Raw genomic sequence first — 17,069 nt, forward strand, 5'->3', positions numbered from 1 at the left:
TCCACTCAGCACTGCAGATTAGCCCATGTTCGCAAATTCTTCTAAAAGAGCATTACCAGGCAGGGACCAACTCCTTCAACATGTGAGCCTGTGTTGGCTGGTTTACATCCAAACCACAACACCAGCCAACGTTTTTCTTTTAATTTGTGGGCTTAGTCCAAGTTCAGACTTTAAAGAAATTCTTTCTGATTGTGCTTCCAAATTCCTAAGAAACTGGAAAATTAGAGCATGCTTGTCAACAGTCTGTAACCCTTTTCATGTGAAGGCCCTGTCTGGGGCCCCTGCTGTGCCAGGCACCTTGTCTCCTAGTCTTAAGTGACCCAGCGCAGAGGAGAGCCTGGGCTATGAGCAGAGTGAAGGGCCAGCCATGGATTTCCACTATGAAGCTAGAGAGAAAGAAGGGATATGTATTCCAGGGGCACTGGGGGTGGAAGAAGGGTGTGCTCATGAGGAGAGGATAGCTGGTGTGAAAGGCAGGGTAGAGTCCCAGGCTGCGGGGAGTCTGGTTGGCCCTCCTATGACATCTGGACTTAATGGTGAAGATGTGTGGAGTTGCTGGTGGGTTCAGGGAAAGTGGTGGTGTCCAGTTGTGCCTTCTAGGAAGATTCTGGAGCATTGGGGAGGCGTAGGGTCAGAGTGGAAGCCCCTTCGGAGAGTGTCCCCACTCCAAAGGCATCTTTCCAAGCAGCAGCTTCCATGACTCTCCATCGGCTGGCTGGCCTTAGGACATTTCCTAGGTATCTGACCCCTTGGCAGTGCTTGCTCAGTTATTGGGGGTGGGGCTAGGTGTGGGAGTTTTGTCCTTACTGCTCCTGGTTGACTTTATAACAGGTTAACTTTTAAATTTCTGGCTCATTCCAGGTATGATACCTCCGGCGCTTGGAGAAACTTGGCCTCCCTAGCCCTGCATGTGACGTCTGCATTAGTCTCTGGCTGCTTTCTGTACACTAGGACTTGGCCCTGAGCCAATCACTGGGAGCGGGGGTTGGGGGTGCGGTGAGGGAGCAGTTGTTTGGTTTGGGTTGGGTTTTGTGGTTGTCCTTTTGTTTGTTTTTGCTTGTCCCTGACACGTGTGCAGTTTCACTGGGCTTTAGGACTCCTAGCATTTTCTCACGGTAGCCAGGTTGTCAAAAGTGGGGTGGGAGGATTTGGGATTCGCTCAGTTAGAGAGCTAGCCCAACATGCTCGGAGCCTCAGGTTGGCCCCATAGCTATCTGTGGTGGCTCATGCCTTTAATTCTAACGCTGGGGGTAGAATGAGGAGGAGGATCAGGTCAAGGCTTGAGGCCAGCCTGAGGTAAAGAATAGTCTCACAATGACAGCAAGAAGAGGAAAGGGAGGGAGGAAGGACAGGAAAGAAAAGACGGTGGTGGGGCCCGGATAGGAGGGGCAGACAACACAGGCAAGGCCATAGCCCCCATACCGAGGTCAGATAGCAGCATCTTCAGTTTGTTCATGTCTTCTACAATTTTTTTTTTGAGACAGGGTTTCTCTGGCTGTCCTGGAACTCACTCTGTAGACCAGGCTGGCCTCGAGCTCAGAAATCTGCCTGCCTCTGCCTCCCAAGTGCACCACCACCTTGTTTGAGAATGGGTCTCCTGTACACTGCTACATATATCAGGCTGGCCGGCCCATGGGGATGCTGCTTGGCTTCGGTCTCCTTGACGTGCCTGGGAAGAGTGAATCTCAGCTGAGAAAACTTCCTCCATCAGATTGGCCTGTAGGCAAGTCCGCGCAACAGTTTCTTGGTTAATGACTGACGTCGGGGAGCCCGGTGCACCGTGGGCTGTGTACTGGGCAGGCGGTCCTGGGTGAGTAAGCCACGAGGAGTGACCCGGCCTACAGCACTCCTGCATAGCCTCTGCTTCAGTTCCTGCCTCCAGGTTCCTGCCCTGAAATAAACCCTTTCCTCCACAAGTTGGTTTTGGCCATGTTCTTTATGCCAGGCGAATCTTCCCTCTCCACCTCGCATCTCTCCATAGGAATGCTGGGATTATAGATGCGTCTGCTGCATCCGGCATGGAGTGCTGGATTATAGATGCGTCTGCTGCATCCGGCAGTACTTGGTTCTGTGGAGTGCTGGATTATAGATGCGTCTGCTGCATCTGGCAGTACTTGGTTCTGTGGAGTGCTGAATTATAGATGCGTCTGCTGCATCCCGGCAGTACTTGGTTCTGTGCATCCAAATCCTGGTCCTTGTGCCATATGTCAAGCCCTTTATTCACTGAGCCATTTCCCCGGCCCTGTTTTTATCTTATTTCTTTTATTCTATTTATGTATGGGTGTTTTGCCTGCATTTTTGTCTGTATGTTATGTATATACCTGCTGCCCTCAGAAGCCAGATTCCCCTGAACTTACAAGTGGTTGCGAGCCTCCCTGGGGGTGCTGGGAAAAGAACCAGGTCCTTTGCAAGAGTAGCAAGTGCTCTTAATCATCCAGCCATCTCTCCAGACACCGCCACCTCCCAGCATTTCTTGAAGAAAAAAATAAACTCAATAGTAACTTCTTAGATTCCATTAAAGGTAATAAGGTCACCAACTCTCCTTACAGAGATTTAGCAACTTGTGGTGGCAGCATAAGGAAAAGCTCAAACCATGTTGGTGGTCATGCCAGAAGACCCCAACAGCTAATGTAACAGGGCTCCAGCTAATGTGACAGGGCTCTTTCCCATTGCTGATAAAATATTCTGAGGGGGAAGAAAAAACTTAAGAAAGAAAGGGTCTGGGGTTGGAGAGATGGCTCAGCTGATAAGAGCACTGACTGCTCTTCCAGAGGTCCTGAGTTCAATTCCCAGCAACCACATGCTGGCTCACAACCATCTGCAATAGAATCAGATGCCCTCTTTTGGTGTATCTGAACAGAGTGACAGTGTATTCATATACATAAAATAAATAATTAATTAAGAAATAAAGGAAGGAAGAAAGAGAGAGAGAAAAAAGAAAGAAAGAAAGAAAGAAAGAAAGAAAGAAAGAAAGAAAGAAAGAAAGAAAGAAAGAAAAGAAAGAAAAGAAAGAAAGAAAGGGTCTATTGTGGCTCACAGTTCAAGGGCGCATCTGTCATGGCGGGGAAGCCAGGGTAGTTGGAGCTTAGAGCAGCTGATTATGTGGCATCCACACACAGGAAGCAGGAAGCTCTGATACACACCGCTCTCTTCTTCCTAGCTCCATTCATACAGTCCAGGATCCCAGCCAGGGAACGGTTCTGCCACAGTAGGCGGGTCTTCCCACCTCAATGCAATCAAGGTAACTTCAGGTACACCCACAGACAGGTCTGTCTCCCAGTGATGCTACATTGTGTCAAGTCGTCAGCACTGTCCATTAATCACAGCTCTCAACAGCTAATGATGGAGGACTGAAGCACCAAGGTGGGCATGTTAGTGGTAGATACTGACCTAGAGGATGGAAAGTAGGGTAACCCAGTCATCGAAAACCTGCTGTCTGCGTGCATGGTTCTAGAAAAGGCAGAACTGTGGGGCAGAAACAGATTAGTGAGGGACAGTATAAAGTGTGTGTGTGTGTGTGTGTGTGTGCGCGCGCGCGCGCGCGCGCGCACATTCGCATGCATACACATGCACGCTGATTATAAAGAGATGCATGAAGGGTGTTTGCCGGTGAAGTAACTGTTCTGCCTTATGATTGTAGTGCTACATATACAATTGTATATATTTGAAAAAACTCATAGGACTAGACACTGAATGTGGCAACTCATACCTTTAGTCCCAGCACTCAGGAGGCAGAGGCAGGCAGATCTCTGTGAGCCTAAGTCTAGCCTGGTGTACATAGTGAGTTCCAGGCCAGCCAGGGCTACACAGTGGAACCCTGTCACAAACAAACAAACAAACAAACAAACAAACAAAAAAACCAAAAACCAAAAACCAAACAATAAGACCAACAAAAGCCTGCAAAACAAATTCATTTTAATGAATTTTGTGTGTATGTGTATGAGTGTGGGGACATAGCATGGTGAACAGAGGTCAGAGAACAACTTGTGGGAGTCAGTTCTTTCCTTCTACTGTGTGAGTCTTAGGGAACCAAAAACTCAAGCCATCGGGCTTGGCAAGGGCAGCACCCTGAGGCACTGAACCGTCTTGCTGGCCCTTAGTTTATATGAAAAAAAATTCACCATGGTGTTGAAGGCTCAAACAGAGCACCAGCCTTTGCAAATAAACCCACCATAAAACAGACACTCAAGGTGGTGGGACCGTGGGAACAAGCCAACCAAGCGCCTTTGCGGGTGGACGCCTGACCTGGTCCTGAGAGACAAAAAGAATGCATAGAAACACTGTGCCATTCTTACAGGAGTATTACCTAGCAATTCTACTTCATGTGTGTGCTAGGTCAGGACAGACATACAAACATGTGTGCTGGGAGCCTGGTTTCTCATTGTCAGAGGGGGAAACCCCCTGCAAATTAAACAGGGGGAGTGAATAAATTCTATATAGATATTGAGATATCCATATGAATTAAAATTTCTTTCTTTTTCTTTTTTAAGGACTCATGAATTCTTCCCCGTATTTTTTTTAAATAAAGATTTATTTATGTATGTAAGTACATTCTCACTGTCTTTGGACACACCAGAAGAGGGTATCAGATCCCATTACAGATGGTCGTGAACCACCATGTGGTTGCTGTGAATTGAACTCAGGACCTCTGGAAAAGTAGTCAGTTCCTTAACCTCCAAGCCATCTCTCCTGCCCCCTAAAATTTCTCTTAATTTATATTTAAGTTTTTGAAATCCCACAGAGAAACATATACAGACAGATAGACATAGATGTGTGAACACTCAAGAGTTACTATAGAGAGATGGGGTTTCCTGTTCTGTTCCCTGAGGGTTTAGAAAAAACATGCCCAGAGACAGTACAGATAGTTATTGCCTAGATTTTCACATCCAAAACAAAGGAATCAACCCTGAAGATGTAGTTGATTCCCAGATCAGGCAGGGAAAACATAAGACCTCGGAGCACCCTGAAGTATTAGGAAAATGGGTAGGTACATTTCCTAATTGAGGTCATGGTTTACCCTATAATCCCCACACACCAGAGGTAGAAGATGGCAAGTTCCAGGCCAGTCACCAAGACTCTATCTCAGAAAGCAAATGAAAAAAGATGTGTGGACCCAAGCTGAGGAACCTGCAGTGAAGGAAGCTAAGTAATGACCACCTGAAACTGCTTGGGACCAGAAGTGAGTCAGACTTGAAAATTTTATGAATATTTGCATTTATATAATGAGGTCTCTTGTGGCGAGGCTGAGACCAAACACTAAAAACATATGTTCACTATGTGCCTTTAAATGTATATCCCGAGGTTAATTTTATATAACAGTTTTAATACTGTTGGGTGTGATATGAGGTTTCACGATGTGGAATTTTGTGCTTATGACATCATATTGATGATCAGAAGGTTTCAAATTTTAGAGTTTTGTATTTTGGATCCTATGTTAGAATCTAAGATGTCTGTTTGAACCCAAAGCCCATATTAGAGATGCTTATATTGCTTGTATATAATATAAGAGATGCTCGTATTCTAACCAGAGAATACAATAAATACCCACAAGTCTATACTCAGGTAACTCAGATAACCAAGGGAGAGGTGAAGAACAGGTCTCTGCAGATAGAATTCCAGTTCCTTATATGAGTAACAGATGAGGGGCTTTATATAATAGTTGGTTAATGAAGGAATGAGAGATTATATATAATAATTGGTTAACAAGGGAACTATAAAGTTCTCATTCAGTAAATACTAGGGTAATTATTGATAGCACAATCTACCAAATGATATTAAATAACAAAAAATTTTAGATGAAACGGGACATTTACATAGCTTCAAAATATGTTTCTTTAGGAGCTTATTAAAGGCACACTTTTAATCCCAGCACTCGGGAAGCAGAGGCAAGTGGATCTCTGTGTCTTACAGAACAAGTTCCAGGACAGCCAGAGCTTCACAGAGAAGACCTAGCCCTTGAAAACCAAACAAGCAACCAACCAAACAAACAAAAACCAAAAACCGAAACCAAAAAAAGAAAGCCAAACTTTGAGGTTGTTTGGGCTAGAGAGAAGGCTCAGTGGTTAAGAGCACTGGTTGCTCTTACAGAGGCCCTGAGTTCAATTCCCAGCATCCACATGGTGGCTCACTAAATTTGTAACTCAAATTCTTCTGACTTCCATGGACACATGGCAAACCTGCACTTAAGCAGCCAAAGAATTTATATGCATAAAATAAATCCTAAATGTTTTTCTTAATTTTTTAAATGTTTATTTTTTTTTGTTTGCTTGTTTGGAGACAGAGATTGTGTGTGTGTGTGTGTGTGTGTGTGTGTATGTGTGTAAAATCCCACTCACAGAGATCCACCTGCCTCTGCCTACCAAGTGCTAGGATTAAAGGCATGTCTCACCACTGCCTGGTGTAAAATAAACAAGTATCTCTCTAAAAAAAAGAATTCTTTGAAGGTTTTCTACATAAATACATGGTTCTCTCTCTCTCTCTCTCTCTCTCTCTCTCTCTCTCTCTCTCTCTCTCTCTCCTTTCTTTCACTTCCTGGGATTATCTATTTTGTGTGCGTGTGAGTGTGTACCTGTGGGACATGTGTGTATGGCACTCAGGACATCAGGTTTGCTGGCCTGTGCCTTTCTTGCTGAGCCGTGTTGCTGACTGTTAACGCACAGGCCAGAGGGTGCACTTTCCCACCTCTTCACACAGTCATCGCCTCAGTTATATCTTACCTGCCACCAGCTGTGCTTCTTAACCATGGCCAAGCTGCTGACCCGCCCTTGTAGAGTGGTCATGTCAGCCGGCCTTTTTTGTGACTGGCAGGAACAGTTGAAGGGGTAAAAAGAAGGCTCAGCGGTTAAGAGCACTGCTGTCCTGCAGAGGACCCTAGTTCAGCTCCCAGCATCCACATGGCGACTCTCAATCCTCTGTAACTCCGGTTTCAGGGGATTTGTAGCCCCCTTCTGAGTTCCATGGGCATCAGGCCTGCGCATGACACACTTACATACATGGAGGCAGAACACAAGCCCGGGGGAGGGTTGCTCAGCTCACAGTTTCACAGTTCCTCCTCCTTGGCTCCCTCGGCCTTTGGAAGGCAGAGCATCGCAGCAGTGGTGACATGGGAGAGGCAGCTTACCTCATGACAGACAGGAAACTGAGAAAGAAGAAGAGGGGTCAGGAGAAGGCTGCCCCAGGGACCTACTTCCTTCAGCTACGCCCCACTTCCTCCAGTTCCCACCATCTCCCCAAATAGCAGCACCCCCAGCCAGAGACCAGCACTCAACACCGGAGCCTGTGGGGATAACCACACAGGAGTTATCCCTACACACAGTGGTTATCTTTAGTTTTTAAAGATTTATTTATTATATGTAAGCACGCTGTAGCTGTCTTCAGAGACTTTTTTTCCTCGTTCCAGCCCCACTTGCTCACTCGCTGCAGCTGACTTCAGACACCCCAGAAGAGGGCATCGGATCTCATTATAGATGCTTGTGAGCCATCATGTGGTTGCTGGGATTTGAACTCACAACCTTTGGAAGAGCAGTCAGTGCTCTTAAGCACTGAGCCATCTCTCCAGCTCCAGACAGTGGTTATTCTGTTTTGTTTTGTTTTTTTTTTGTTTTTTTTTTTTTTTTTTTAGGTTTTTTGGATTTGGTTTTTTTCAAGACAGGGTTTCTCTGTATAGCCCTGGCTGTCCTGGAACTCACTCTGTAGACCAGGCTGTCCTCAAACTCAGAAATCTGCCTGCCTCTGCCTCCCAGAGTGCTGGGATTACAGGCATGCGCCACTACCACCCGGCTGACAGTGGTTATTCTTAATTTGGGGTATTTCCAATTCTTTTCAATAACTACCTAGTTCCCCTAAATTTTTTTATTATATTTATTTGTATATGTGTATATATATAGATGTATGTATGTTTATATGGTTGTTTGTGTGTGTGTGTGTGTGTTCACTGGCATGCCATCTCACCTGTGTGGAAAAGTCTGAGGATAACTTGTTAGGAGTTGGTTCTCTTCTTTCAGCATGCAGGTACTGGGGTAGAACTCGGGTTGCCAGCAGCCTTCACCCACTAGACCAGCTTGCCAGTCCAATCTCTGCCTATTCTTGCTTCATAGTTTTCTCGTTTGAGTCCATGAATACCTTTCCTAGTTTCCCAAGTGAGGTTTTTAAGAATGTGTACGTCCTCCCCAGAACCCATTCACTGGATCTTCTTCATAGCAACAGGTTGACTCAAGCATCTGGTCATTTTCTCAGATCTCAGGACCTCAGGGGAGGTCCTCCCCTGGTGGTTTCCTGTTTGTACATTCTGGTTCCAAATTTTATCTTAGATTAATGCTATAATGTCCCTGCCCTCAGCAGAGGATGAATTCTAGATATTGGACTTGAACCAGTTTCCAGGCCTGCAGACCTTCCCACATCTGTCTCCTGCTGGGGGCGAGAGGTATGTCTCTGCACAGAGAGTAAGCGAGCTGTCCATGTCCATCCAGCCCTGTTTTTGTTTGTTTGTCTTTTAGAAGACTTCATACAGGGCTCTCATTCAACCTTGTGTCAGCATGGTGGCTCCATATGTATGTGCATACAGAGACAGACAGACACAAAAACACACACACACAGACACACACACATAAATAAAAATAATCTCTTGGGGCTGGATAGTTGGCTCAGTGGTTAAGAGCCCTTGTTGCAAAGGACCTAGGTTCAATTCCCAGCACCCACTTGGAGGCTCACCACCTCCTCAGTCAGGTGCCCTACCAGGCACGCAAGCGGTGCACAGATGCACATGCAGGCAAAACACTGATGCACATAAAAATAATTTTTTAAAACTTTAAAAAAAAAAGAAAAGGAAAATAGGCCAACCACTTCTTAGTGTGTGGTATTCAGACTTCCACCTTCTGGGTTTAAAAATGTTGTAGTTATAAGGGATGAATGGAATATCCAGGGCCAGCAGCAGGGAGTGCATAAAGGCCTTAAGGACACATGGACACCTGACACCCTGACTGTTCTCTAAGGGCTGACTGTGCTGGGACGCAGGTGACCCGGGCACCAAGGACAGGCTGATGGACAGGTGTAGCTTCCATGGCTTGCTATGGTTCCTTCAGTCACCCTTGCAGCCATTTTTCTTTCTTCAGTCTGGTTTTAATTGTCCAGTACCTAGTCAACCCTTGAATCTCTCTTGGGAATGTAATTTTCTTCTTCCAATGTGTGGGTGCCAGGGATTGAACTCAGATTGTCAGGCTTGGTGACAAGTACCTTTACCCGAGGACTTGAGACTGGTTCCAAGCCCTCCCATTTAGTGACCCACAGTTGCCTGCCACTCCAGCCTCAGGGACTGAGGGGACCTGATGCCTTTGGTCCCAGACACCTCTTGGTCCACAATAATCTTTCTAGTTCCTCAAGCCAAAGTCCGTGTGTGAGCCTCCCCTCCCTCACACTTGCAGTCCAGGCCTGGCTCTGGAAGCAGTCACTGTCAGCTTCCTGGTTTCTCTTCATCCAGCCTTTGAGGCAGCTGTGTGAAGAACAAAGGCTTCATTTCGGAAGGTGGTGTGGAGCTGTACAGAGCAGAGACTGGGGTGTTTTGGTTAACATTTCAAAAGCATTGCTTGACAGACACACAAGAAGGGGTCTCCTCAGGTGGAACTCAGCTTCTGTGTTTAGAAAATCAGAATCCACAAAAACAAAACAACCCCCAAACCAGGAACACAATTTTCTATGGAGAATTGAAAAAAAAAAACATGGAAAATATTACTTGAGCCAGGAGTGTGGTCCCAGTTACACCTTAGAATCACCTGGGAGAACTAATGAAAAATGACCTCCCTTAGACCTTGCCTTTAATTGGCCCACATGGGCCCCAAGCAAAGCTATTTTTTAAAGTTCCCCAGATTTTATTATAGGACACAAACTCTTTCACACATAAGCAAGGCACCATTTCATCATCATAAGCAGATATAGCATCCAATCCAGGAACCTTGACTTCTCTTAAAATCAGAAACGGTGGGTTGAACCATTTATATAATAATAATAATAATAATAATAATAATAATAATAATAAACAATAGTAATTTTTATAAAATTACATAGTAACACCCTGCCTGTTTTATGGAGAAAGGTCCCCACAAGATAAAAGTTCTCAAAACCTGTGACAACCATACATGTGAAAGAGACAAGCACAGGGTACACCTCCGAACACCACTGGGTGTAATTATTGTTCTGTTTGCATTAGGATGTCACAATGAATAGGTCAGGGATATTGTCATCTCACCTTGGCAATCCTGGAGCCTAAATTTTCCCTCATTGTCCTTAGTCACTGACGATGGCTTAATGGTGGTTTCTACTGTGTGCTTCATGACTGTTTGCGATTTTGCGTGGCCTAAGCGATGACAAAAAATACCGGACAACAGCAACTTTAGGAAGGGTTTATTTTGACTCAGTTTGGGAGATAGAGTCCAAATGAGAGCGAAGGCGGGGCAGGAGCATGAGCAGGGGATCTCAGTATGTGGGTGGTGTCTGTTGTTGTGATACAACACCACAACCCAAAGCAACGTGGAGACTCAATGGTTTATTTCACCTTATAGCTTTTAAGTCCTTCATGAAGTGATGTCAGAGCAGGAGACCAAGAATGGAATCTGGAAGCAGTAACTAAAGGGAAGACCATGGAGAGGCACCTCCCACAGTAGGCGGGGCCTTCCTCCACATCAATCATCAGTCTAGAAAATGCCCACAGGCATGCCTACAGCCAATCAGAAGGAGACCATCAATCGAGGGCTCCTCTTCTTAGATGACTCTGACTCGGGTCAAGTGGACAAAACAAAAACAAAACAAAACCGTACCAGTAGAGTCAGGAAGCAGAAAGGAACGGGAAATGAAGCCTAATTATAAAACCTCAAGATCCTGTGGGTGGTGACACGACTCATTGGTTAAGAGCACTGTCGCTCTTGAGAAGGACTTGGGTTTGAACCCAAGCACTCACAACCACCCGTAACTCCAGCTCCAAGGGGGTCTGTTGCCTTTGGCTTCTGTGGTGATCCACACGCACATACATCTACCCACATGCACACATAGCCACATATTGACCCACATGCATTTACACAACTAAAAATAAATCACCAGGCACGATGGTGCACACCTTTAATATAAGCACTTCAGAGACAGAGACAGACAGGTTTCTGTGAATTCAAGGTCAGCTTGGGCTACATAGTAATACCCTGCCCCATAAAAAAGAAAAGTAATTTTAAAAATCCAAAAACAAAAGAAATGACCCCAAGACCTATGTTTGGTGACTCATTTCTTCCAGCAAAGCTCCGCCTCCTAAAGGGGTCACGACCTTCTCAAATAGAGCCACCAGCCGGGAACTAAGTGTTCAAACAACCCAAGGTTTTGAGATCTTCTCTCCCACACAAACACACCTGCTGCCTTTCAGATATGTGACTGGGTCTGTTGAGCCCAGATTTTGAGATTTCATTCCCAGAGACTTGACCCAAGCCAGAGGCCTGGGTCGGCTGTTTTCCCGTAGCTTAGCCTCTCAGCTCCAGCATCCTGGCCTGGAACACCTCAGCTCCGCCCCAAGCTGGTTCTTCTGGCAGACGAAGCTCATTGCAGCTGTAATGTAAATTTCTAAACGAACGATGGTTTGCTTTGACTGATGGCTTCAAAGGTTTTAGCCAGTGATGTGCTGGTTCTGCTGCTGAGACAAAGTTTCATGTGGGAGCATGATAGAGCAGAGTTGTTCACCTCACGGTGACCAGAAAGCAGAGAGAAATGGGGCAAGGGATGAGATGAAACCACTCTCTGCAAGTAACCTACTTATTCCAACAAGGCCCCGTCCCTGCAAGTTGCCTCAACCTCCTAAGAATAGCATTGTTATGACTCCATCCATGGATCAAGCCACTGATGAGGTCACAGCCTTTTGGATTCATTCATCAAAAACAACAACGTGGACAGTGGTGGCACATGCTTTTAATCCCAGCACTTGGAAGGCAGAGCAGGTGGATTTCTGAGTTCGAGGCCAGTCTGGTCTACAGAATGAATTTCTGGACAGCCAGGGCTACACAGAGAAACCCTGTCTTGAAACAAAACAAAACAAAAAACAAAACAAAAAAAAATCCCAAACCAAACCAAAAACAAACAAACAAACAAACAAAACAATGCAGCAATGCAGTCTTGAATTATAGGTACAGGCACTCCAGCTAGGGACCAAGCCCTTTGAGGGGACACTTCATATCCAAACCAGAACAGGCTGAGTTCTGTCACTGTTGCTTCTAAAAACATGCATGATCTGACTCATTTTCATCATGTTTGTCCAAGATCTGAACTTGTATGGTAGGAAAGGAATGTGAGTGTCAGTCTCCGTGTCCTTGACTTTCACAGATGGGAGTCTGGGGTGTGTGAAAGTCTGGTGTACCAGTGCACAGAGGGACAGATCTCAGCTTAGTTCTGATGGCATGGGGGAGGTCTTCCTGGAAACAGTCACTGTCCCCAGTGGTTGCAAGCCTGAAGCACACAGGGAGTGACTTACGTGAGTGAGTCTCCGTCCTGAAATTCTTGAGGCTTTCGATGGAGAAGGCAGGTGTTTTATGAGATGAGGAGGATGGATTCCTGGGATTCTTCAGGCGAGCTCTGACTGCAGACCAGACGCTCAGCCTCTGGCTCCCCAGTTACTCTTCAGGGATGTGATCTTGATCTTGGATAAGTTTGTGCTCTTCGGAGCCTTGACTCCCTCGCCAGTGACGTAGAGATAAGAACATCTCTGTTGTGGGCTGAGGCATGATGTTTGCTGGGTGTGTGCATCCTGACTTCTGTCCTTATTGTAAAACAAACAAAACAAAACAAATAAAACAAAACAGAATGGAACGGAACGGAACATCTGTTTCCTGGAGTTGTTCTGTGATTTGGATACTGAATATGAAGTTCCTCAAATTGTCCAAGAAACCTGAGTTTCCTGTTGTGGTCGCTACCTTTGTGGCTGTCGCTGCAGCTCCATACTCCAGAGCAGATGGAATAACAACCCTTATACTTAGGGTCTGTGAAAAAAGTACTTGGATCTGGCTGTGGACGGACTTGGGTTGGGGAAGCAGATTGCTGGCCTAGCAACATCCCATAAAACCAGGTGTGGTCACACATGTCTATAATCCCAGGTGCAGATATGCACATCTATAATCCAAGCCCTTGGAAGGCAGAGGCAGGAGGTTCAAAATTAAAGGTCATCCTTGGTTATAAAGCAACTTTGAGGCCAGCCTGGACTACATGAAACCCCAGACCAGCTCTGGAAGGAAAATTAAATTTCAAATTAAGTTTGAAGCCTAACCATTAAATGGTCCACTTTGTTCCTTTCACTTGACACAGATTTAGAAAGATGTGTTCTAGAAGTTCTTCTCTAAAGGGCCTTGGCAGATATTGTTGAAAGAAGTCACAGGCTTTACATTAAAACATGTCTATGTAGTTTGGGTGGGTCGTCTCATCTACATAGAGACTTTGAATACCACATTTATTACCAAATAATTCAACCCAAAGAGTAATTAATGTGGAGAATAAAAAAAAATTGTTAAATGTGCTAGCTTTTTGTTTTAATCTTGAAATTTGAGCTGTCCTAGATTTAGCCAAGGTACAGTGGAAAGGGGACTTGTGTCCTTGTGTGCTGTGACATAGCCAGGGCACTGGGGATAACGTTTAACAACCATCTCCATTGTTTAGCATCAGTGGTTGGGGGTTGTCTTAGAGTTTCCATTGCTCTGAAGAGACACCGTGACCAAGGCAACTTATAAAGGACAACATTTAACAGGTTCCGAGGTTCAGTCCATTATCAAGGCAGGAAACATGGCAGCATCCAGGCAGGCATGGTGCAGGAGAAGCTGAGTGTTCTGCATCTTGATCCAAAGGCTGTGAGGAGAAGAGTACGGTGATGCACTTCCCAGTAAGAACACCCCTCCTAATAATGCACTTCCTGGGCCAAGCATATTCAAACCACCACAGGGGCCGGGCGGTGGTGGCGCACGCCTGTAATTCCAGCACTTGGGAGGCAGAGGCAGGCGGATTTCTGAGTTCCAGGCCAGCCTGGTTTTACAGAGTGAGTTAGTTCCAGGACATCCAGGGCTATACAGAGAAACCCTGTCTTCAAAAAACCAAATCCAAAAAACCAAACAAAACAAAAAACAAAAACAAAAACAAAAAAACCAAAAAACCAAACCAAACTGAAACAACAACAACAACAAAAACCACCACAGGGGCGACTGCAATGGTGGCTGTAAAGCATTGTTTTAAGGTTCCTACTTCCCTCAGCTGCCTGAACATTGACATCCTGCTTTTATCCTCATGCCTCTATGGCAGGAAGCCTAGCTTCTAGAAGTGCAGACCCTGCTTGTATCCAACCAGCAAACCAACAAAATGTCCAGCCATGCTGAATCCCTTGATGTCCTCAATCCGTTTTCTTGGTTTCTCTCGTACTGTCAAAGCTTGAACTATCTATACAGGAACTCTGTGTCCCTTGGAGCTGCTCCTGTAGAGACCTCAGAGGCAATCTTTACAATCTCATTTGATTATTTCTCTGCTGAGAAACGCCATCCCTCTTAGAGTGATCCTAACTTTGTGGCAAGGATGCCCTGGAGTGCACAGCAACATAAGCAATGGCGTCTCTCTTCCTGCCTCTCACGGACGTGCCTATCCCTGGGTACCCTCACCCTTCTCCTTCCACAGACCGTAAAAACACAGCCATTTTTCCTTGGTTTCCTGAGTCAATTCCTTAGATCCTGCCTCTTCCCCTGTGCCCTGTGCCCTGCCCCATATGTGTTTTTGTTCATTCATCACATGTACTGAATACCTGCTCTGTTCAGGTAACTAAATAACCAAGGAAGAATCTGCATTGAGCTATGTGCACCAAGTGCATGCAGTTCCCGTGGAGACCAGAAGAGGGCGTCTGAAAGCTGAGCTATAGATGGTTGTGAGTCGTTTTGTGGATGCTGGGAACTGAGCCTCGTCCTCTACAGGAGCAGCAAGTGCTCAAGTACTCCTATTTGCTGAGCCATCTCTCTCCAGCCCTCACACTTACTTACTTACTTTGAAATGATAGTTTAAAACTGACTGGTTTTGGGGTAGGGCTGTGGTGACACATGCCTTTGATTCCAGCGTTTGGGAGGTAGATCTCTGTGACTTTGAGGACAGCCTAGTCTACAGGGTAAATTCCAGGACAGCCAAGGCTACGTAGAGAAATCCTGTCTGCGGTGTGTGTGTGTGTGTGTGTACATGCGCACATGTGTGTGTGTGTTAAGAGAGAGAGAGAGAGAGAGAGAGAGAGAGAGAGAGAGAGACTGCTTTTGTTATGCTTTGTTTTGAGACAGTCTTGCTCTGTTGCTCAGACAGGTTTCAACACTTGTGCTCAAATGATCCTCCTGTCTCAGCTTCCTGAGGAGCAGAGATTATAGGCATGTACTGTGTATACACACCTTTATGGTATTAGTATATATGTTTGTGTGTGAGTATTCCTCCTTTATGATTTCTCTTGCCATGATAAAACTCGATGACCAAACTGCAACTTGGGGAAGAAAGGGTTTATTTCCCTTCTACTTCCACATTACAGTCCATCGCCAAAAGAAGCCAGGGAGGACCTCAAGGCAGGACTCTGGAGGCAAGAGCTGATGCAGAGGCCATGGAGGAGTGCGGTTTACTGGCTTGCTCACCCATGTTTTCTCAGCATATTTTCTTACATCATCTAGGACCACTTACCCAGGAGTAGCACCACAGTGGGATGGGCCCACATCAATCATCAGTCAAGAAAATGCACCACGGGCTTGCCCACAGGCCAATCCGTGGTGGGCATGTTCTCACTTGAGGCTTCCTCTTCCACAATGACTCTAGCTTGTGTACTGAGTTGACGTGGAAACTGGTCAGCACGCTCCCGTGTGCTTGTGGAGGCCCTCGCTCTCTGCCTCATGCCCTTGAAATGGGGTCTTCCGCTGGACTCAGAGCTAGGACGGCAGCTGGCAATCCTGACTCTGCCTGCACAGGGGTGGGGCTACATGCATGCCCACACCTGGCTTTTTATGTCGGGGAGTTGAACTTAAGGACTCATGTTTATGCAGCAAGTGTTATTACCCACTAAGCCGTCTCCCCAGCTGCCGAGACCGAGAGGTCTGTATGGGGTAGACATGTGGTTGGCACCTGAAGCCTTGCTTCCCTGGCTCTTAGCCAGGCCTACGGAGAAGGTGCAGCTGGTCTTACTGGAGGACAGAAGCACACATGATGGTATGCCACAGAATCATCCAGAGATTTGTCCTCTGGCTACTTGTGGGGAGGCAGTTTGAGCTGCTGCCCTGTGGCAACTTGGGGTAAAGAGGAAGACAGTGCTGAAAGAACCTGTTGGCTGCTGTATGCTTGGGGAGCCTTGGGCACTGGGGTGCCTGGCAGGGAACAAGTCCTGTGTACAAACAGTCCCAGGCTTTGCTGCTGGGAAGGAGCCCTCTGCCCCAAGGAGCCCTCGGCACAGGGTAGAGTGCAGAGTTATGAGTGACTGCTGCCAATCGTCTACTATGTTGAGGAGTTCAATGGTGCCCCTTTACAAAAAGATTATGCCAGTAGGACCTTTTACACCCTCCCACCGAGACCCTCACCTCAGTATCCAGCCACTTCCTACTACCTTCTGTATTTGTCAAGGCCTTGGGGATCAGCTAGAGTGTGTAGAATGGGGGAAGACAGAAGAAAGGGGCTCTGTTTCTGTAGCTGCAGGAAGTTCTCATCTCTGTTGGATAAAGACTTTCCAGGGGTGATATTGGGAGAGGCACCCACAGCTCTGTAAATAGCCCTCAGCTGTGTTCTGTACAGAAGCTCAATAAACTCAACTGGTCTTCCACTGCCAACTTTAGCAGGATTGTGCCTTGCTCAGTTTATCATTGAAACCTTAGGAAAAAGTAGATTTTGTTTTTTTTCTCTCTTTGGGAAGGAATTTTGACAACAGTGGTGTAGCGCTGAGTGGGGAAAGTACCCTGGAATATCTTCCCCAGAGTCCTATGGAAATCTTGGAACCACTAAGAATCTGGCTGCCAATTCTGGGGGCCCCTTTAGCATGTTTCTCAGAACATCCGTGGGGTGCAGAGGCAGGTCTC

This window comes from Apodemus sylvaticus, chromosome 7 (assembly GCF_947179515.1).
Source record: "Apodemus sylvaticus chromosome 7, mApoSyl1.1, whole genome shotgun sequence".
Classification (NCBI taxonomy): domain Eukaryota; kingdom Metazoa; phylum Chordata; class Mammalia; order Rodentia; family Muridae; genus Apodemus; species Apodemus sylvaticus.